This window comes from Nilaparvata lugens, chromosome 11 (genome assembly GCF_014356525.2).
Source record: "Nilaparvata lugens isolate BPH chromosome 11, ASM1435652v1, whole genome shotgun sequence".
Classification (NCBI taxonomy): Eukaryota; Metazoa; Arthropoda; class Insecta; order Hemiptera; family Delphacidae; genus Nilaparvata; species Nilaparvata lugens.
The window spans coordinates 15111563-15136319 of record NC_052514.1 but is presented as its reverse complement, the minus strand read 5'-3'; the positions used below and the strand labels follow the sequence as shown (position 1 = coordinate 15136319).

Sequence of the window (24757 nt, the reverse complement as noted above, 5' to 3'; positions counted from 1 at the left end):
TCTTGGAGACGAGACTATTTTCGGGTTCAGTATTTATTTATCTCATTATCCTGAAGATTCCAAATGAAATGTTTGACAAAAAAATAACAGTGTTAGTTAAAAAACTATTTGATAGTACTCTTATTTCATAAAACATAAGTTTTATATATTTTGGACTTAAAATTAGACAAAGCTCATGAAGTGATAAACATAACCTATTTTTGTACAATTTTTATCCAAATTTTGGAAAGGAACAGTTTTGGGCTTTAAGCCTGTTGTTCCTTCCCCAATCATTCATAGTTGAGAACAAGAGTAGTATATAAAGCTATCTATCCTTGAGTTGTCTTAACTGCTATATTCTATTTCCATTTATTTATCCATTTTATCAAATATTTTTTATTAATTCAGGATAATGCCACATTATTCCAGTTTTGAGCGTGGATAGTATGAAAGAATTTGTGATGATGATGATTGTAAATAGAGGTTAGCTTCAGTGGGTGAGTGCTAAACAACCAGGAAGTTATTTATCAACTAATAAACAGTATTCAGAATAGTCGATTCAAGTCATGATTTGCTGAGTTGTATTCATTTATTTATTATCTCATTATCATTTCAGGGATAATTCAATTGTCATTTTGATAATCTGATAACTCATTTATTGAGCCAGATTATTATTCCAAGTGGGCTATTGACGTGAATGGAATAATATTGGAATGAGTTGTGCCGACTTGTTTTAATTCTAGGTTTCTGGTTGCATTGATCCCAGGTTCCATTTGTGACAATTGTGTGCCTATGTGTCCTTTCCCTATATGCCTATCTGCCAATCTCCCGGTTCTATTCTGGTTTCTGGGTTGTTTGTTTTCCGTCATTGTTCCCAGAACGTACACCATTTTCCCTGGTTGATTCTCTTTGTTCTATTATGTGATTGTGAACAGGAATTTGAGGACTGAATTTTCGAATTGTTTGTTTCGAACTGGATTGGTTGTGACCTGGGTGGGTCGAGTTCTTCGAATAGACTCCACCTTTGTGAATTTGGGGGAAGCTGTTCAAGAAATTTGGAGTAGGCTACCAGAATAATTATACATTTTTGTGGAGATATTACGATTAATGATTTGATTGTATGGTATGAGATGTTGTGATATTTTTCCATAATTTAATAATTTTTTTAATTTTGATAATTTTACCATGAAACCTGGTTCTGAATTATAAATTAATTTTCGAATAAATAAAAGTGATATTGACAATATCAAAGTCTTATTCTTTCAATATTACGATTAGTTGATTAGCTCAGTTTTTGATTCCTTGACAAGCCTGATAAATCGTATTACATCATTTCCATGATGACATAATAATAAATTATAATATGATAGTTGACATGAAAAAGTGGAAGCAGTTTATACAGAGTGATTTTCTAGTACTGTTACTCAGTTTTTAATGTGGTTCATAGAATGGAAATTCAGCTTTAATGAAAATGTATAATTGTCAAAATTACAAAACAATAGTATCTTACATCACAAGGACGGGAAGGGGCCTTTTGCAGGCAAGAATGATGTTTCTAGTCAAGGCGTTAGCAGAGACTAGAATTTCATTCGAGCACTGCAAAAGACATTCACGTCCAAGTAACGTACACTATTTTTTGTCATAATAATCTAAAGAAGAATAATTGAGAAATAGAAAACATTACCTGCTTGTGCTGATGTTACTACGTCATGCATTCTATAAACATAATCTGGTTTACAAATTCCGAATCAGGATTTTGTGGAAGATGACAAAACTTCCACCTGGAGCGCTGAAGGTGCTTTTTTGTAGCAGTTTTGCTGTTTCTATTTCAGAACTAGGAAAGATACTCGACTGTAAAGGAAACGTATGGTTTCATTTCAGTAGAGTATGCTGTAATGAGAATCATATGTTTATTTGTTCTGCAAACAACTGTTTACCGGATTGATTTCATGCATGGAAAACAGCTGAAATTGAATGACTATAACAAAAAAATATTTTCCAATACTCATTTCTTAGTTGGTGAATATTATTGAAGCATAAGTCTGAAATGTCCACCATTGAATCAACTCACTCTGCTGTGTGTATACCAAATGCGTAGGACTACCAACTTCTTGCGAGAAAACAAGATTTTTCTCTATCAGAAATAAATTACTACACACTTTGAGAAGGGTATATTGAAAATGGACTAACAAATCACTCTGTACTAGTTGATTTTTTTGTAATTATTGGGTTGATAATGAATTTATATTCGGATCCAAACTCACAATGTCAAGTGCCACTTCATTCGTCAAATCCGCCATCACACTATTCAATACTCTATTCAGCAATCAACTCCAAGTCATGTAGTTTGAGTTAAATCATTGATTAATTGTGGTCAGATCTTCTCCTTTCACATCAATTTTTCACCCAATCAGCATCATTTAGTCATGTTTGACGATTGCCGTTTGCAGTGACTGTCATTAACTTCGTGAAAGTATTTTAATAATCATAGTAGTCAAGTAGAGTAGGCTACTTGATAAACCAAATCTTGTTTGTAGGAGAGCATCTATCAGATTATTAGATTTTTAGTATATGTCAGTAGCCTACTATTAGATAAATCATTGAAACTATTGGCGGTCAGAAAAAAATTTGTGTTCTCCTGACCGGAAACTACACAACATCTCAAAGAATTTGAAAATATACAGTGTATATCTAGGCATTTCAGACTCATGAACTGTATATTTGTTGTGTATCTGCCATACGCTAAATAATTAGAGAAATCAGAAACTTGGATCCAGGATAGTATATTATATATCCATCTATTACCGGCATATATCTATAGTAGCAGTTGCGAAATTCTCTTTCGTTACTTGAGGAAGTGGAACTCTCTTCCCCACTCATTCTACATTAATAGTGTATAGGGTACCTGCCCAACTGTAACCGAACTCATTGGCTTTGTCATGGGAATGCCACCACCGTTTATCAAAGGGTTTAGCTGCAATATCGGACGATGAGAATCGACCAGATCAGGGTTCATACGATGGGTGATAAATTCATTGCGATTCCAGAGCAGAGCAGAGGCTCACCCAGCCGGGAAACTGCCGGCCATTAAGATAGAGCGACCTAACCTAGTCATGGGCCAGGAATCAATGGTCAAAACAAACACACACCATCCTCCACAGATATATGGACCATATGTGCTCACATATGTCTGCGGGCGAATACATTTTAATGTATCGGTCATGCAGAGGCCGTACTAATGGCCAGCTACAGTACCCAATCTATATCTATGTAACCCATCTATATGTGTCGTTAGTAGTTAGCAGAGTGTTCCAAATACACCCCTCCCATCCCTGATGAGTGGCCGATCGTTTTTCAAAGTGTGTTTCGGCAATGTGTGAAGATCGTCAAACTGGCTATTTAGTGCAATTTACGGTGGGCCAGTCAGTGACGTGTATACGTGTTGATGGGCCGTATCTGATTTTTTGTGAGCATATGCGGTGCAGTACTTTAGATACAATCGTTTATTGACGATGGCTCATGATTTTGTTGCTATGAACCGAGGTTTAGTTTGGAGAACAGAAGACTATTTTGTAATAGGGAATGTGGATGATAGAAATATGAAGTAATATGCAAAATCGTTGATTATAAATAGAAAATCATATTACAAGGCTTGAGAATTTCAAATTTCGAGAACAAATCTAAAACATTCATTTTGATTGTAGACTATTTTAAATCAATTTGATGCTATTATCTGAGAGACTCAGTTTGGAAAACAGAGAAAATCTATTGTGATGGTTGAGGATAGATCATGACATGAGTTCAATTCAATTCAATTTATTTTTACACACACATACAAGTTTAATACAGAGATTAACAAAAAGAATACATGCAAACAAGAACAACAACAACAATACACATTAAAACAAAATAAAAAGAATGTGGTGCAAAATAAGGGTAGAAGATTGATGGGTTTTTCCAAGATTCCAACTATGTATCATCCATGTACTAGGAAAACCAAGTATAGATAAACTAATAGGTAGAAAGTAAAAAATCAATGATGAAATCTTCAAATAAATCTTAAGGCTCTTACATTTCTAATATTGCGACCGACACAAAAAATCATTGATCGTTCGATCTCACTCCACTGTGCTTGTACTCCACATTTCTGAAGTGAGAAATGGCCCTGTTACGGAGATCAATTATTATCCTGTGCTATTTAATTGGTCTTTTGATCTATTGATCAATATTATTCGCAATCTGTTTGGAAAACTTTCCTAATTCAAATTGCTATTGAAATTGGCCATTACTTTTATCCTTCAAACATGTCTGCAGTCTCATAATATTCATTACAATGGTCGATTCTATTTAGCGGAGCATTGAAAATGTTGAATTCCCCCTTGTAGGAAACAGTATGGAGTGGGGAACGGATCAGAGAATAGTGGGAAAGTGGTGCAATACTTTCTTATCTGGATCTCAATACTTTCAATTACATGATGTATTGCGAAAAGCGTCAATAGCGTTGTGATTCTCACTTGAGATACCACTAAACAGTCATTGACATTATTTTTTCGAAAATTTTCAAAATTTTATGATCTATTCTTCATTAACACGTAACAGGTTTTGTACTCCAAGCTATAAAGAACAACCACTATATTTATACAATTTGAGAATCATTTTGGAGATCATTGAAGCAGGCATCGTTAATAAATTAACTCATGTAGGTCCCTTCTCGATTTTCTATTGAAATTACTAGATGAGAGACGAACTTATACAATGAACGCTCATGTCCGTATTTGAATGCCAACACCCGACATGATATACTCGTCTACTGAATTATACATTCTATGATAGACCGCATTTGATAACGGTATGAGTATTAAATGTTTATACGTGATCAGAAACAGGAATTCACAGTTGACTGCTCATATCTATTAAACCATGCAACCATGAGTCGTACAGTTAGTACTTGATGTAGTCTACTGGAATATTATTTATTTTGCAAATCAGGTCCTCTTTATCAAACATGGGACAACTATCAATAGTGTTGCATCATCTCTCTCTTATTGATCTCTCTTATATTCAACTCTCTCCCTCTTATTGATCACGATGAAGCTTGTCAAGTTCAGCCTCGTGTTATGAACAGAAGCAAATCCAACTATTTGATATTCATTGATCAGTTTGCTTGTTGCTGTCATGTTTTATGCAATATAGTAAACTACAATATTGCCAATTGCAATTACTGTTCGTTTGAATATTCAATATTCAACCAGAACTATTTAACTCAATTCTCTTGTCTTCATGACTATTAAATGTGTTTGAGACTAGTGAAATGAAGTTAGTTTTCAGTCTCTCACTTCTCTATAATTGTTTTCTCTCCTCTCAGTGAGAAATGTATTTTATGACAAACCAGGAGAGTAGTATAAATCTCATTCTTGAATAAATTTAATAATTACCACATTGATCTTAATCTTCTCAATTTGAATGAAATATAGGGTTGATGGGGCTGTATATTCAACTTTCAACTATACTATCTTATTTTGCAGTTCATCTGTACAATCTCACCAAGCTCAATATATAATGCAACCTGCCCCTATGATACGATTATGTACCGACGAAGCTGTATAGTCATAGATGTAATAGCTCGCAATCAATAAAAACACTGGTCAAGCAATTGAATATTCATCTTGATTTTAGTCCGTGATTTATTGGGAGCTATGAATATGTATTCTGTTATCATTTATACAGATTCGTTCCATCATTATTCATGAGAGACTTTCTATGCTTGATGTTGTTTTCTGTGTGAATTAATGGATTTTATTTTATATTCATTTGTTTGCGATGAAATGCAGACTTTTCAAATTCTGTGATGTTTGTTCCACGTATTTTATAACAAGACGGAAGAGTTAGACAATGAAATGCGATATTTTTATGCTATTTTCAAATTTCAATTTGATACAGTTGAGGGAACTTTAAAATTCCCTGGGCGAGAGGAGAAAGAGTATGTGGTACTCTCATGCCTCACTCTCATTCTCATAATGTTCATTGAACATTTTCAATTGATACAGTTGAGAAAACTTTCAAATTCCGTGGGCGGGAGGATAGTAAGGTTAGGATTTAGTGTTGGCTCACTCACTCTGATTAATGGAAGTGGTGATGGGGGGTGGGGGGCATGAATGATGGAGACAACCCCCTGGGGCGCAGGACAAAATGTCTCAAGTCTACATTGAGATTCGCTTCAAACTGACAGCATTTCTTGCAAATAACACCTATGCTTCCCATTTAAACCAGTGCTGACAGATTAAATTTGATTTTGCTATAGTGAGATTCACTTTTGACTGTCAGTATTAGTTGAATTGGGAGCCTTGGTGTTATTTATAAGGAATGCTGACAGTGTAATGTGGATTCAACTAGATCAAGTGATGCCAATGTCCTGTGCTACTTAGGGAAGGAGCCAGCACGTCGCTGGTCTGTCCTCACCACCCGGATATCGTGCAACCAACTACTGAAAATAGAAGCACTCCGTTGCTCACAATGATACAAGAATTGGTGATTTTCAAGGGGTGGTTTTCCCATGCTATGCAAAAGTGCAAGACTTATTGTGGACCGCCAATAAGGGGGAAAAATGGGAAAACCGGAAATGGAAACGAGACATCATAGTATTATATTGCATTCAACTACTGAAATCGTTTATTGGTGAGCTGCAGACGATCTGAATTTTAACATATGTCAATATATTTTGATGATAAATTGGTATTTTTACGTAATTAAAGACGTGAATTATTATGGGTAATGGTGAATTGAAATATAGACCAAATATACATACTTCGTCAAATCCTGGAAAAAACATTGGAATTTGATATAACAACCCATCACTTATTCATAGATTTTAAAGCAGCCTATGATTGTATCATTAGAAGCAAATTGTTTGAGGCTATGATGGAGATGAATATTCCAAGTAAGCTTGCGAGACTAGTCCAGATGACCATGAAGAAGGTTGTTTCCTGCGTCAGAATACAGAACAACTCTTCAGAGAATTTTGAAGTGCACAATGGAGTAAGACAGGGAGATGCCCTATCATGCCTGCTTTTCAATTTGGCCCTAGAAAAAGTGATCAGAGACTCCCAAATTAGCACTAGAGGTACTATCTACAACCGACTCACCCAGATTCTAGCTTATGCAGACGATGTAGACATTGTTAGCAGGTCTACAGCATCTATGAAGGACGCTTATGGAAGGCTTGAGGAGGCTGCAAAAAGAATAGGTCTTGTCATTAATGAGAATAAATCCAAAGTGATGGTGGCTGGTGGCTCGGGGGCATTAGGCACGCATGAACGGGAAGCACTCATTGAAATTAATGGAAAGCATTTTGAGATTGTGGAAGAGTTTATATATCTAGGATCTTCTATAAATGCCAAAAATGATACAAGCGAAGAGGTGAGGAGAAGAGTATTGCTAGCAAATAGATGCTATTTTGCCATGTCCAATATTTTGAAGAGCCAAACTCTGAGTAGAAAGACCAAGCTGATGCTCTACCGGACTATCATTTTGCCTGTTATTTATGAAGAATGATGACAGTGTAATGTGGATTCAACTAGACCAAGTGATGCCAATGTCCTGTGCTACTTAGGGAAGGAGCCAGCACGTCGCTGGTCTGTCCTCACCACCCGGATATCGTGCAACCAACTACTGAAAATAGAAGCACTCCGTTGCTCACAATGATACAAGAATATTGGTGATTTTCAAGGGGTGGTTTTCCCATGCTATGCAAAAGTGCAAGACTAACTTATTGTGGACCGCCAATAAGGGGGAAAAATGGGAAAACAGGAAATGGAAACGAGACATCATAGTATTCTACTGCATTCAACTACTGAAATCGTTTATTGGTGAGCTGCAGACGATCTGAATTTTAACATATGTCAATATATTTTGATGATAAATTGGTATTTTTACGTAATTAAAGACGTGAATTATTATGGGTAATGGTGAATTGAAATATAGACCAAATATACATACTTCGTCAAATCCTGGAAAAAACATTGGAATTTGATATAACAACCCATCACTTATTCATAGATTTTAAAGCAGCCTATGATTATATCATTAGAAGCAAATTGTTTGAGGCTATGATGGAGATGAATATTCCAAGTAAGCTTGCGAGACTAGTCCAGATGACAATGGGGAAGGTTGTTTCCTGCGTCAGAATACAGAACAACTCTTCAGAGAATTTTGAAGTGCACAATGGAGTAAGACAGGGAGATGCCCTATCATGCCTGCTTTTCAATTTGGCCCTAGAAAAAGTGATCAGAGACTCCGAAATTAGCATTAGAGGTACTATCTACAACCGACTCACCCAGATTCTAGCTTATGCAGACGATGTAGACATTGTTAGCAGGTCTACAGCATCTATGAAGGACGCATATGGAAGGCTTGAGGAGGCTGCAAAAAGAATAGGTCTTGTCATTAATGAGAATAAATCCAAAGTGATGGTGGCTGGTGGCTCGGGGGCATTAGGCACGCATGAACGGGAAGCACTCATTGAAATTAATGAAAAGCATTTTGAGATTGTGGAAGAGTTTATATATCTAGGATCTTCTATAAATGCCAAAAATGATACAAGCGAAGAGGTGAGGAGAAGAGTATTGCTAGCAAATAGATGCTATTTTGCCATGTCCAATATTTTGAAGAGCCAAACTCTGAGTAGAAAGACCAAGCTGATGCTCTACCGGACTATCATTTTGCCTGTTCTGTTATACTGTAGCGAGACATGGGCGACCACACTAGCTGACGAAAAAATGCTTGGCGTGTTTGAGAGGAAAATCCTGAGGAGGATCTTTGGGGGTGTACAGGAATCGGGAGCCTGGCGCCGGCGACACAATGAAGAGTTGTACATGTTGTACCAGCACGCAGATGTGGTAACCTTGATGCGGGTACGCAGGCTAAGATGGGCAGGGATGCTTGGAGGCAGAAGTTGAGAGAGGCTGTGACCCGCACTGGGTTGTAAAGCCAAAGAAGGAGAAGAAGAAGAAGAAGAATGGTGAATTGAAATGAACTAGAATTTGACTACTGAAAACCGCTTATTAGTGAACTGTATACGATATTAATTTCTACAATTTTAGGCTCAACTCTCACTTACGTGACTCAGGTCGAGAAGATAATCGACTCTAGTCGAGAGCATGTGTTTCCAAATGGTGACACTCAGACCAGTCGATTCTAGTCTCCTCAACGTCACCATTTGAAAACTCATGCTCTCGACTAGAGTCGAGTCTCTGCTCAACCTGACTCGCGTAAGTGTGAGTTGAGCGTATAGTAAGTCAATCATTGTGATCAATTTTTTTCCTTCGATAAATTTATGATGAGAATCACTTTCTTTTTACTTCTGTGTGGATTTGGCGGTTTTGAAATTTTATAATTCATTTACTAATTCTACAGGATTTGTTGTCATGATATCATTTCTAGTGTGAGTGTAAATGTTTGAGAAGTTTCAATCAAAAGTACAAGGTTAATCTTATCAGGAGGATTAGGGAGTTTTGCGCTTTGTTTGAAAAATTCTATTTTCACATGAATTGTAAATGTATGTACATATGCATAAATAAGTATTGATAATTCACACGATTGATGAATTTGATAATGTATATTGAACATTGAAACTGTAGCATGACTTCTGCGTTTTTGTATCGTTCAAATTCAGTCATGCAGGATGAATATGTCTAGCTGTAAATCTGACGAAATTCACTGTGAGGCATTCAAAATATTTATTGCTACAGGAGCTCTATATTAGTGATCAGAGCATACTGAATAAGAGAGAATTCAGTCATAATATTGTAGAAGAAATCCAATGTCAAGAAATTCTATATCCTCATTGAGCTTCAGGTTTTGTTTCATTCATACCAGGGTGAATCACCCAATATTGAAAATCTTTTCATTTTTATTCAGATAACAATTCTATTTAAAAATTAAATCACTTGGGAATACGTGGAGAGTGTCTCAATTTTTTCAAGTCATATCTGGAAAACAGATCGCAAATATTTGATGTGAATGAAAACAAATCATCTGCTTCCTATGTTAAGTTTGGTGTGTCTCAGGGTTCAGTACTGGGGCCACTGTTGTTTCTAGTGATGGTCAATGATCTTCCTAATAGTATAACGTCTTCAAAAACAATCATGTTCGCAGATGATACAACTTTTCTTTCTGTTGACAGAGACTTACAAACTCTAAACAGTATTGCCAATGGAACCTCAAATCAAGCTGTCATATGGTACAAAGCTAATAGTTTTGTCATCAATGAGTCAAAATCACAAGAGGCCATTTATTCATTGAATACCAGATCCAAGTTTCCAGAAAAATATGTGAGAAAAATTAAATTACTGGGGGTCCAGATTGACAATCATTTGACATGGAGTGACCACATAGATTCAGTATGTAGTAAGCTTTCAAAGGTTATTTATTTGTTAAAGACTTTGAATACCATGTACCTGAAGTTATTTTATAAGTATCTATTATGCTCTAGTTCATTCTATATTGAATTATGGTATTATTCTATGGGGAAATTGTGCAAGAGTATCCGAAATTTTGTTATTACAAAAGAAAGCAATTAGAATTATAACCAATTCAGAGATCAGTACCCACTGTAAGCCACTTTTAATTAAAAGTAGAGTAATGACAGTTATTTGTTTGTACATATACACCTGCTACTACATGTCAAGTCTGAGGAAACAAATCTAACCAGCAACAAAAACATCCACACACACCATACAAGAAGCTATGCAAATTTGCATATACCACAAGTACGGTTATCAAAGACCTTAAGAAGCCATGTAAATGTAGGTTTGAGACTCTTCAATCACCTTCCTCAAGAAATAAGAAATTTCCCGTTTTTGAAGTTTAAAGATGCACTTTACAATTTTCTAGTCAAAAATCCCTTTTACAGCTTGAAAGAGTACTATGGAAAGTGAATATTTGAATGTATTATGACTTTTAAAAAATGTATACTTTGATGTTATTATGACTTACATTGTATAGAAATATATTAAGATGTAATTGAATATTATAACTATCTTGAAAATGTCTCATGCAATCATGTAATTGTTCTTGGACAAATAAAAATATTCTATTCTATTCTATTCATGTAATATAGGACTTCAGAGAATATTCGAACAATCAGAAGTAAACAGTAGGGAAAACTGTCAGTTCTTCGGAGAACCATCACACCAAGATATTCCATATCTATAGCACAGTATCATCCTACTCATGATGAGAATCTGTAGATCAAGGATTGATATTATATGTGTGTCGAGAAGCACTCTTACACTCATACACTCATATTTCGTGAAAAAGTGTCATCGTTTTGAAGAAACTAAAACCATGAAATTCTACGCTCAGATCCTGTATCGTCCAGATCATGATGATTGCCAGGTTCTTTCCAGATTTGGAAAATACTGTTACGATGAATGCCAGGTCCATTCTAGGTCTAGGAAATAAATTTACGATGAATGCCAGGTCCTTCTCAGGTCCAGGATAATACACCTGTACGATAAATTCCAGGTCCTTTCCATGTCTAGGATATACACCTGTACGATGAATGCCTGGTACTTCTCAGGTCTAAGATATACATATATGTTGAATGCCAGGTCTTTTCCAAGTCTATGATATACCTGTATGTCATGTATTCCGATAGGACGGGTCACATGCGGTGGTCGAGTATATATCTAGCAGGTGGGTTTCTACGCGGGACTAGAGGCTATCTCTGCAGGAGAGCACAGCCGTCCACGTGATAGCAGCAGCGTTTTCGCGCTATTGATTCAGTGAGCCGGTTAGCCCACCTAGCAGCTCACTTCAAACAGTCACTATTCCCTACACTCCTACACTAACCCTCACCACTCAACCAATGCTGACAATCTAGAGTACAGCTGCTTTGCATACGAATGTCACAGAGCTAATGCTAATCTCCTCAGACTTCTCAGGCGCTGGACCAGACTGGCTTTTCCACGAACGGAAAATGTGGAAACACAGTTTTTCCGACGCGTTTTGCCTTGTCTTGATTCGGCGCTCGCTGGGAGATTAAACTGGGGATTATTTGTGGCCACTTTGGAGCACCCACGACGGCCGTTAATATTGTCAACTAACATTGAATGTGCAATAACGCAGAGATGTACGTAATGAATGTTGTTTGGTCATGCGTGTTTCAACACTAATATTTATAATTCATTGTGGTCTGTAGATACCCATTTCTACGGACGATCTCTGTCATCTTCATTCTGTAGTCTACAACTGGTGGAGTAGGAATAACCATGATCATTGAGAACTAAATATTACAGTGTTCATTCCTATTATTTGTTGCGGCTAAAATGAAATATGAGCCCATATTTTGTGAAGTAGCTCTTCTACACATTGAGAAAATAGTATATTTCGCACCTAGAGCAGAAAATGAGATTTTTCCGCAATAAGATGATATTATTATAAATGTTTTAATTATTGAATAATGAACACAAATAATAAAAAGTTTTTTGATCAGCTGTTTTTTGATCACCTTTCTTAGTTCCATGTTAGCGGCTGGAAAGGGTACTCTTTCCGGCCTAGGCCGGAAAGAAACCTGTTCTGACGTCAGACGAGAGTCGTCTGCAAACAATGTCTTTGAGATCTACGTAGGGACTGGAAAACAGCTGCTCTCTGTGCAGTGTGGCGAAAAAACAATAAGATGGGGTTTGGAGTTTGAACAGTGAGAGAAGTACAATAATTATAACTACATTTTTCATGATTGCCAGAGTTTTTAATTTGTTTTTTTTCTCTCAAGGGCACATTGATCACTGAGTTTTCAATACGTCTGATCTATGGTTACGAATAAACATTTGAATTCAATGCATTGTAAACTCTAATTATAGATCGTCAATATCTGAGACCAAGTGAAAATCTAAAAAATTATAGTACCTTGCTTTTATGATGGCCGTAGTGGTAATAAGTTGACAAAGCATTAAGTTACATTGTTTTTTTAAGGGACGGATTCAAGGATCCAAAGGTTCAAAGAGCACACGTCAACCGAAGCTTATTGTGAGGGAAAATACATTGTTAGAGATGATCAAATGTAACTTAATTGAATGCAATATGATAGACGATTGGGAACAAGGATAGAGTATTTGAATTAATTGTCAGCTGCATGATCTGTGATTCTAGAAGCAGATAATTTGAAATTTTCAAAGTTATCGCAGAAGAGGATAAAGTGCCACAATAGAATTGATTTAATATAAATGATATCTTCCCATTATTTAAACAAAATATTATAGGATTGATGATGGATTTAATAGAAGATTGAAAAGTGTTACTATAATAGGAATGTAATTTCTCTTGAACAGCATGTTAGTTCAGTATTATTTCTCGTGGATATTTCATTATTTATTCATTTTATACATTGAAACATGCAATATCATTCTCAACTATGAATGATTGGAAAAGTAACAACAGGCTCAAAGCCCAAAACTGTTCCTTTTCAGTTTGATGAATATGAAATATGCCTTATATTTTGTTTTCCAAGCCAAATCTTGGATTATTCCTGGAAATATGTTTATCAACCCTGTGGAGAGTGAGATCAAAGTCTTCAAGCAAGATCTAGCTAAACTTCCAAATTCAAGCATCGGATTGCCATTCGTGGAACTCTGCCTCAACGAAAACTGTTGAAATAGGGTCGTTGCATCACCACTCTCTTCTCCCCCACCCTAACCACTACTAACATCATCCCTTTCAACGTTAATGCTCCCTCGTCCCCCCGGTGTGAGAGGGGTCCGAAGGGGTTGGGGGGGTGAGAGGGGGACCAATCGATACCCAACATAACCTAACAAAACATTCTCCTCCATCTGACGCGACGCTGAAAAACATATTCATGACCTCATGCTGTGCTGTTTGGCTGGCTGTACCATAATATCCAGCCGAGAACTTTGTAATAGGTCAGCGATTGAGAAGGGAAATTTGGTTTATTCACAAAGTTTTTGACAGAAACTATTCTCAATTATTAATGATCAGAAGTTTACGTGCAAAACTGTTACATAGTTTTCCAAATGAAATGTGGTGATCAGTTGGCAATTAATTTGTACTCCATGTTTAGCGATAGAGATTATTGTCAGTGGAATTGTCATATTTTCCCCAAATATAACTCGTTATGAACAAATCAATTTCTCTTGAATTCGAATAAATATCCCCCTGTAATATACAAGGTATTCACATATAAAAAAATATAAATCTGAGTACCCTTTTAAAAAATAATTTCGTCTAATGAATTGATAATGACATTATATAGCCAAAACATGTCGTGACGTAATCATATACTATTAAACGAACAATATTTTTCTGTTTATATGTTAAGATGTTTGAATGTTTAAATGTTTATATGTTTGTATTTCACCGGATTTCGAAAACGGCTCTAACGATTCTCTTGAAATTCAGAAATTGTAGGTTTATCGAATATAAAAATTCGATTGCCCTAGGTCTCATCCCTCGCTAAAGGACATTGCAAGGATGATTGTTATATTCATCTTTGGAAAAAACAGCTGATAATAATTATTTCGTCGTCTGTTGATGATGGAAGTGAGTGAGCGAGTTCATGTGTGTGGGACTGTGTCAAAATTATGACTCAGCTGTTGAGCTTTTGTAATCATTCAATCAGGTACAGGTGCCGGTTGCAAAAAAGCCAGGTTATTTTTAATCCTGATTAATTCCAGTAGATCCATCTTTTTGAAATGATCTTCTCTGAAATGGTTCACGTGGAGTTGATCAGGATTAAAATTTAACCGGCTTTTGTGCAACCGGGCCTTTGTGAGGGGAATTTTTGCATTCCTCTGGTATCTCAATTTACTGTGATTAGATAGAACATTTCTGTATGAACTTTCTTCTTCTGTAATACATTTTTTATGCTTTTGTACTCCAGAGCGGAGCTCGGTCCCCGATATTAATTTTAAAAAGGGTACCGTACTCAGATTTATATTCAAAAGTAGCCCTAAAAAGACAGGGTATTCACACTTTTTAAGATTGATATAATCTCAGCATGGAAAAAGTTGAAGCTGCTATTATTTCAGCTGAGAATGTTGACTGGTTAACTCAACTTCACATGAGCTAACTCTACTGGCTAACTCATCCCACAACTTCACACGAGCTGACATAACTCAACAAGCTAGCGAAATTTCACAGAACAGGAGACCAATAAGATGAGGCTAGAAGGAATTAAAGAATAAAAATAATGACTAATTTGATTCACTAATAATAATGACTAATAATCACTAATAATGACTAATAATGATTCACTAATTTTTTAATTGAAGGATATCTGTTTTATGAATTAGGAAGTTGTATTGATTTGCGACTCCAAAAATATGACGTTCGTTCCTTATGACGTACGATGGGCGAAAAATTAGAATGTGAAAATAGACTTCACATTGGTGGTAACATAGACAAATTGAATGTTATCAAGGAATGAAAGTGAATTGAAGATATCAATTATTTTAAAATATTCGTATTTTACCTGATTAACACTTTCAACTATACAGTATTTTCGTATGACATCAGTGTTGCGTCGGTCAATCTGACTTGGCTGCTATTCGGGTTTATCGTGTGAGAATAACCGGGAATCTGTATGCTAAGCTGTGATAAGTTCTAAATAGTGTGTCTGTCTTTTCGGTCCCAACATTTTAGTTTTTTCAAAGTTTGGAGTTTTCCAATTATTTGTAATTAATTTAATTCAATTTAGAAGTATTTTTTTCATTTAAAAATGATTTTTGTTTGTATGGATTGTAAATTGAGTGTGTAATTGAAGAACTTTGAAGTGACTCTTATAGCCTCTAGCTACATTTGGACTGTTGTATAAATTAGAATTGGAACCGTTTTGGGCGCAAGTTAGCCTGTGGTACTTTTCTTTAAGTTGTATAATAATTCTCAATGATTCAATAAATAAATGGTAAATAAATAATCTCGGCCTATATGGCTATTCTCTGTTTCCAGTTTGTATTTGTGAATAATTTCATAATGCGGTTTATCAAATAATGGAATATTGTGCGTGAAATTCTAGAAAAAATTCTCTTGATAGTGAACATCAGTAATATAATCATTACTATTGGAATACTGCATTGTAATTCAGAGACTGGCACAAACCTGGCGGATACCTAATAATGAACAGTGGGCCTATGAGCTCCAAAGGGTTCCAAATCTTGATTAATTTCGAAGCCTAGTACATCTATTATGCATCCTTCGCCGTGGATTAGCATTGAAGTGTGAATGATGATGAATTATCATGCTACTTGAGCTGTGACATATCACATCAAGGCTTAGTTGAGATCAGAAGTGGAATAGAATGCAATCTTCCAAGTATAATACATAGAGTTGAATACTTTAGTTTTTATGTTTATTGAGACAAGATACTTGAAAATTTTGAAAATATTATTGGTACTAGTACTTAAAAAAATGATGAAATAAAATTTCATATGAATAGAATATTATTAGAACAATAAAAAATTCACTTTGAACAATTCAATTCAATTCACAATTCAACAATTCACTTTGGAAAAAATATCAATAAAAAATTATTAATGAATATGAAGTTTAGCAAAGCACGTCATGAATTTTCATTTTTGGATTTCCACTGTGAGGAAATTTGACTAATAAATCGTGTTTTCCTGTTGCGCTGTTGAGTTTTAATTTGATAGAATGACATCATATCAATATCAACCAATTATTTTTCACATACTGCATACTTAGTTTTGCCTTCTTTTCTCTTCCAATGACCTCTACAATCATAAGAATAGTTTTCCACTTGCTAAACTAGTAGTTCTGTGAATAGTAGACCTCACGCAGTATTCTCATCCACAAGTACCTGATTGAAACTATAGACCTTATGGAAATACAGCAATAGACTGGCTTCTCCACACATCTGTTTAATCACTTGTCAGCTGATATATGATGAATAATTCTATAGTCTGATTTTTACTTTCCTTGCCCTATTACCATAGGTAAGGAAAGTATTGCTTTCCGAAAAAAATTAAGGTACCCCAATTTCTAAATTTCTATACGTTTCAAGGTCCCCTGAGTCCAAAAAAGTGGTTTTTGGGTATTGGTCTGTATGTGTGTGTGTGTGTGTGTGTGTGTGTGTGTGTGTGTGGTGTGTGTGTGGTGTGTGTGTGTGTGTGTGTGTGTGTGTGTGTGTGTGTGGTGTGTGGTGTGTGTGTGTGTGTGTGTGTGTGTGTGTGTGTGTGTGTGTGTGTGTGTGTGTGTGTGTGTGGTGTGTGTGTGTGTGTGTGGTGTGTGTGTGTTGTGTGTGTGTGTGGTGTGTGTGTGTGTGTGTGTGTGTGTGTGTGTGTGTGTGTGTGTGTGTGTGGTGTGTGTGTGTGTGTGTGTGTGTGTGGTGTGTGTGTATATGATGGATGTGCGTCTGTGTACACGATATCTCATCTCCCAATTAAGGGAATGACTTGAAATTTGGAACTCAAGGTCCTTTCACTATAAGGATCCGACACGAACAATTTCGATCAAATGCAATTAAAGATGGCGGCTAAAATGGCGAAAATGTTGTAAAAAACAGGGTTTTTCGTGATTTTCTCGGAAACGGCCCAACGATTTTGATCAAATTCATACCTAAAATATTCATCGATAAGCACTATCAACTGCCACAAGTCCCATATCTGTAAAAATTTCAGGAGCTCCGCCCCATCAATGCAAAGTTAGATTTTAGATTCCCAATATTATCAGGCTTCAGATACAATTTAAACAAAAAAAAACAAGTGGAATAGATTGATCATGAAAATCTCTACAATTAATGTTCAGTAACATTTTCACCTAAAATTGAAAATAAGCTTTAAATTCGAGAAAATATGATTATTCAATTGCAAATTATTGTTGATTCTATTGAATCATTCACTATGAAGAGATAGCAGACCTCATGTGTGTCTCCAGCGTTATTGCCCTGCCACCAGCTGACTCAAATCTTTCAATAGTAGCTTTGAGATGCGCGGGAACACTAGCGTCAGGTGATCAAATTTCATAACGCAAGGAAAGTTGTGTGAGTGCGCCACACCATATTTTTACTCTAATATTGGCGTATGAAGGAGGCTCCTTTTTCCTTTTTTTATATTATCCTTGAAATGTAAAATTTCCAAAAACCTTGTATATACGTCGACGCGCAATTAAAAAAGGAGCATACCTGTCAAATTTCATGAAAATCTATTACCGCGTTTCGCAGTAAATGCGCAACATATAAACATTTAAACATTCAAACATTTAAACAATAAGAGAAATGCCAAACCGTCGACTTGATTCTTGAATCTTGAATCTTCACTTCGCTCGGTCAATTAAATTTTTCTCTGAATAGCTCACTCTTGATTTGTGATCTGATAATGAACACAATCTGATTGATTGTATTGTATCCAGTGAGATTCGGGTGTTAAAGGGTTGAATAAATTGTTGAAGACATAACTTTTCATATTATCCGATAATGTGATTCTCTGTATCCAATGTTTTCAGCTGTTTAATCTCATCGATTATCCTAGATAATTCTCCTCTCTCATTCTCCAATAATCTAGGTTGGAAATTAATTGAACACAATCTCATTACTATCTGCAAAATGAACCATATCTGTTTATCCAATCTGTTTCCAATGGTGTGCTTGAATTTTCTCTCTTTTTCACTACCTACAATCTATAACTTCCTATTAAAAACTGAATTCTTCGAAATAACATTGTGGATAACAATGAATTCAATTATCAGGTTCTCACGTTCCTATAGACATGGTATTGTGAGCCTGAGGACACAATGAGCAACTTTGAAATTTTGTTCATCAAAGAAACAACCTCTTCATTATAGTCACTCCTAGACATAGCTTGGTACATTCTGGAGTCACAAGTTATCTAAAATATGCAGAACATCCAACAGGATAAATTCGCCGGACTTTACCGCTCAACTTGGAGAGTGGATTCCTCAGGGATGAATTCAAATGGAAGGAATGAGATTGTTCTCAAAAGCCAAGCTCCAGGAAACTACTTCTCTTACTAAACAGTACTACCCCATTAACCTTTCTTACCTCGTTATTCTGGAACAGCGAGGATGACACGGACTTTTTTGAAATAGATAGTATTTTCAAGTGGAGAACTAAAAGCTACCAGTGGATTGTTTTCATAGAAAGAAGGACGTATTTTCATTCTTTGTCGCAGAGCCCCAAGCTAGAGATAATGTTTGATTGTTCTCTTTTCTTCTGGTGACTGAATCTGAATTTCGTGAAGTGAGAGGTCTCTAGGAACGAGCAGTGATGTTTAGAGTTTGAACCAAATATCACTTACAAAGCTCAAAGGATTTTTTAAAATGAATCTACTTGCTCATTGCTTCTTTATTCATTTATACAGCTTTTATTGAATGATTTTGGAGTAGCGCTAGTTTTCTAGATTAGAAGCATCAATAAATCTCATCAGCATTCGTAGATTGATATTCACTGTCGTCTTCACTACAATTTGAAGCACAAATGGCTGAGCTCTTCAAGAAGTCAATACCGGTATTGGAATATTATGGAAGGAACTATCAAATCCTGCCAACTTATGAAATATATCTGGTGGTTGAGATAATAAAGTTTTTTTAAGTCGTGAAATGATATAATAAGTCGTGAAACTTGTCGCCGTCTTAGCAAAAATATCTTAAATGATTTTCAGAAGTAATAGAATTGAATAAGCCTACCTCTATTCTCTAATGGTGAAGTTAAAGAAGAGCAGATCCTTTCTTACACTTTACCCTATACTATCGTTGATAATCTATCTGTAATATAATATAATAAAGGAAAGAATCGGCTTACACAAATATACGGGATACAAAATACTAGAATCATCACATCTGAACTACTGAAATGATTAAATTGGAATTTTGCATAAATATAAATTGTTTATTTATTGAGGATTGTTATAGGCAAATTTTCAGTTCTTCAAGATTCCAGTACGTCAAGTTTTCAGTTTGTCCAAATTCAATCTATTTGTGCTTGAAACAGATTCTCGCGGAGCATGGGTTACCTGCTAGTCGTTAATAAAGTCAAAATCGTTAATAATCGTCATAATCCGGCAATTGAACGTCAGCTCCGGCTTGTGCTGGAGAGCCGTATATTTCGTGAAATACTTAATATGTGATCATATTTTTAACAAATTCAAATTTATTCAATTTGGAGAAAATATAAATTCTATTGAGTACTTCGTGAAACTGATACGTTTTGCCCCATCAGTTCAATTCCATTATCAGTCTCTTTGGAAATAGTCAATATTCATTGATTTAGAAGATGGATCAAATTGTTGTCATAATTCCTATTATTTGATACTGATATTCTTTGGAGAAATATACACTTTTATAAAATAATTGTTATACTGGTCATTTTGAATGATAGATGAACCTACAGTAATAATATTAATCAAATCTTCCAATATCATAGTGCAATGATTCAACAAAAAAATCCCATCCAAACTATGTCGGTAAATTATCAATTATTCAGAAGCATGAATTGATCTGTCAAATCAATCTGTCTAGCCAAAATAGATGTCATTCTGCTGACCTTGGGACTAGATTGTGGGGTTCTATGATGAAAATTTAATCAACCAGACATATTGATTTGAATAGAGAGTGGATTTTTTTCATTTTTTTGACAGCTACAACAAATTACAGCTAGCATAAACAGCAACCCTATAATCAAGTTACTACTTCATTTGACAGTAGATTGATATCTGGGTCAATTGAAGTGAAAGAGTAGAATTTCGAGCTTTGGTGTCTATATCATAAAATCCATGGAAATTTGTTTGATAATACCATAGAGAAACAATAGCGTAATGAAACAATAAGAAACAATATCCAATGGTATAGCGCATTTATGAAAAAATATTGTTTAAGAAACAATATCCCATGGTATTGGGCTTTTATGTCGCAACTTTTACTGTTATCTCAAGCCGATTACTGTTGATTATTGTCGAATTTTATTGTTTTGTTGGGGTGAGAGTGTATGAACGGCACAATATGAGAGACTACCAGTGTCACACAGCTTCACGGGAAAGAATTACATGAACTATCGGCTTGAGATAACAGTAAAAGTTGCGACATAAACGCCCTATACCATGGGATATCTACTTATGCTATTGTTCCTCTTATAATACTCTGTCGTAGTTTGAAACCAATAAATCGTAGATGTTTGATCAGAGTTTGATCATAGATATCACAGATCTTCAAGTATTCTCAACTTGGGAAAAAATCTCACTGATTAAATTGGATACATACTTGCCATAAATTTCCTAAATAAATTTCCAAAATCTGGAATTATAAAACCTTCAGAATTTGAAATTAGAATTATCTGTGAGTTTATTGACTAATAATTAAATTATTATTAATCATTGACATTCTTCAATGTTCCCGTCCCCTGGAAAGATCCAATTGAAGAAAGTCTCTCTGTATAAATTTGATACATAGTTGTCAAGTTTTACCTAGGTACCAGAATCTGGAAATCAAAAGAAATCAGAATCTCAAAATTGCTCGTGAATTCATTGATAATCGTTATTCATCAATAGTAATAATAAATAAATAAGCTTTATTTGTCGTAAGGGTCATGCCCCATACAAAGAGTTTGTTTATCAATATATTGGCTTCATTGTCATTCTTCAATGTTCCCGTCCCGCGGAAAGATCCAATTGAAATTCTTTTGAGGGGAATTATATTTTGAAGTTAGATGGTGACCAGCATCAGGCATCCAGTCAGTTTAGCAACAAATAAATTGCTCTGATCATGGATACAATTAGTTGAAATCCATGTTGCACTATCAACTAGTGTAGTTGATCAGTACAAGGGAGACAATAATTAGTTAATTTTGACCGCTTCATGGCACAGATGGGCATTCCCCTGAGTCCACCTTTCGTCATATGCGCGAATCAAGGCCACTCAATCCCCTGTGTCTACTTGCTAGTTCAAACCACATGTATGAAGAGCTAATTATGATAGATGATTTCCTTTATATCATAATTTCCATTCAAATTTTGAAATGGATTTTTCATTAATGATCTCCAATTGGCTAGGAATGGATATATTTTTTCTAGAAGGAAGGATTTTCTCAAATTAGTGAATTTCATTAGTGGATTGCTCTAGTGTGGAAAAGTGATTCACTTCATACTGTCAAATTGATTTTATTGAGAAAAATATACGTTTTTCTCAAGGATTCCTTAAGCTGCGTTTACACCAAAGTTATAAACAAAATGTTAATAACTTACTCGTAGATTCTATTAGATTGATCAAAAATTGACAAACACAAATGTTCATCATGTGTATGATGAATATTGTTATAAAAATTTTGTTAATAACTTTGGTGTAAACGCAGCTTAAGCTGTAACGCAGCTTAAATTTATTCTAAATTCCATTATAGTTGAAGATTTGTTGACTGAATCTCCACAATGTATCAACTTCTTGTCTGCAAACAGGAGTGGAATACATTCAGAACTCAAATCACAGTTCTGAATACAATATTTAATTATATTATAAATGTTACTCTTGAAAATGCTTCTCTCAGGATCATGGGATATTAACATACACAATCGATTTTTCCATAAAAGATCTTTGACATTTTCTATAAAAATTGTCAAATCTTGAGCATAATTTGAAACAGTTTGACTGGGCTTTGTAAAATCTCCGTAGAGAAAAGTGACGAATGTTTGAATTCAGTAAAATCCCACCATGATACTACAATGATTATTTGTTTGTGTATGGATAATTTGAGTATCCTTGATTTGAAATTCAATTTCATGTCGTTCTGAACAATAATATTGTTCTAATGATATTCCCAATGCTCCATACTGGTCCATATTCATAGTCCTGGTTTTGAGGTGTTACTGTTTTTCTCTGATTTTTTTAGGCCCTAAATCCTTAAAGAGGAGAGGTTCCTAAGATTAGTATGAGAAAGGGAATACCGAAGTTGAGGTTTTCTGCGATCTTACTATACCGGTAACCGAAGTGTGACTACTATTGACTACTCTTGTACTAGTATCTTATATTTCCAAGCATGTCTCCATTTAGCCAATCAGAAACCCAATTTCATTCGAGCTTCCCTGATAGTTGGATCTTGTTCATGATTTTGAGAACTGATGAAGAAATGTGACGCTCTCGTGGGGGAGTCCGGTGTCCGGTCCCACGAAATGTCTCATAATCTCTCGATAAACTGAAGGAAAACTTTGATAACAATTTGTCCTCATTGGGTCAATTTCAACTTATTCCGGTCACAGACATAATACATAACAACTTCTAAAATAGTCATGTAACTTCATATTCGGGTTGTGCTCAGCCAATTTGTAAATGCCTGTACCCTGATTGTACAAAAATATCAAGTCGAGAAGTGAACTTGTACCCTAGTGGCCTTGGAAAAGATACCATGATGATTTTCCAGTTACTTGTATCATGAGAACCATCATAGCAGTCTATAAAGAACATTTCCAAACTATATTTTCTAAACCGGAGCTTTGAGCAAGTTAACATTCAACTGAAAACATTCGAATCAAATCAAAAACTATTCAAATTACTGAAGTGACTAATAAATTACAAGTTTTGATAGAGTAAAAAGTTTTATCCGAAAAAGATTACATTACAACGAAACAGTGTTCAATATAATATATCACATTGAATTCGCTGTCAATGAACCACAAATTAATCATTTTTGGATAACATAATCACTCATCACTGAACCTTCAATAATTTTCTAAATTGTTGAATGTTTGAAGGAACATTGGTGAAAATTTATTATCCCAAGAAATTCAAATAGAATATTATAACAATTTACTCACCAGAAACATTACTGTGTCCAGACCACCTGCTTTATTTACTTCCACAGTTTGTTCCTTTAGTAAATGATTGAGATAGATAGCAAGTTAGCACCTAATTCAGTTGACAATTATTATTCTCAAATTCGAACAATAACCTAATAATTGGAAGTGTCATTGCTCGCTTCATGGGGAACCGTACTTTTTTTAGATGGTTTAAAATTAATTTTCATCTATTTATACTACAGTTTTTTATTTGGATAAAATATAATTATATAATTATTATTTATTTACATCTTCCAGAATGATTTAGAGGACGGCTAGCGATTATGTACTACTAGATAAGCTGAAATATCGTGTAAGACGGTTATGTTTAGCAGAAATAATGGTTTGGTTGCAGTAAACGTTAGTATCGATCCTAGTTACTAGTCTATTACTAATGTAAAGCAGTTTCACCTCTCTAAAAAAATTGTGTTAAACGATTTAAACTGATTGGTCGTTTCACTGGAGTGTGTGACATGTAAAAAATCACCGAAAATATGTCCGTAACGCGGTTTCAGACCGATGATCACTCACAGAATGATTCCCTTTCGTGAAAATGTGTCTCCCCTCCCCCCTCCAAAACCCCGTCAGGGGACCCGAGCTACCCTGTTGTATGATCTGCGCATGAGCATCAACCCTCTCTCTCCCTTCCACGCCAATGTTGCTCCACTGTTTCTCGGGTCTTTCTTCTTTCTTTCTTTTTTTAATGCAATCGACCGATCGCCTCTAGGAAGCTACTATGTAATTCCTCTCCCCCTTTTCAACCGTCGCTTGTTGTGTATGTTCACCTTGTCCACCTCACCTTTGTGTGTGTGTTTTTTATAGCGAGGTGTAAAACCCTTTATTCACACTTCTATCATTGCTGGAATCGATTATTTGTGGACAAAAATTAGATTTAGAAATATTATTCATATCACAATTTTCCAATCATTATTATAGCACCTAGTTAGTGACTCTATTTTGACTTGAATTAATAACAA

At 35.3% G+C, this 24757-nt stretch overlaps 1 protein-coding gene across 13 annotated transcripts in view; it reads right to left on the bottom strand.

Annotated features, from left to right (window-relative positions):
- LOC111052321 (potassium voltage-gated channel protein eag) overlaps positions 1-24298 on the bottom strand; it is a 195179-nt gene extending 170881 nt beyond the window's left edge. For 12 of the 13 annotated variants that reach the window (XM_039437666.1, XM_039437664.1, XM_039437667.1 and 9 more), the window contains exon 1: positions 23760-24298. The gene's annotated coding sequence lies outside the window, so the exon portion shown is untranslated. The remainder of the gene's footprint in view (positions 1-23759) is intronic. The other variant, XM_039437665.1, reaches the window with a different exon arrangement.
- Positions 24299-24757: the final 459 nt, after the last annotated feature.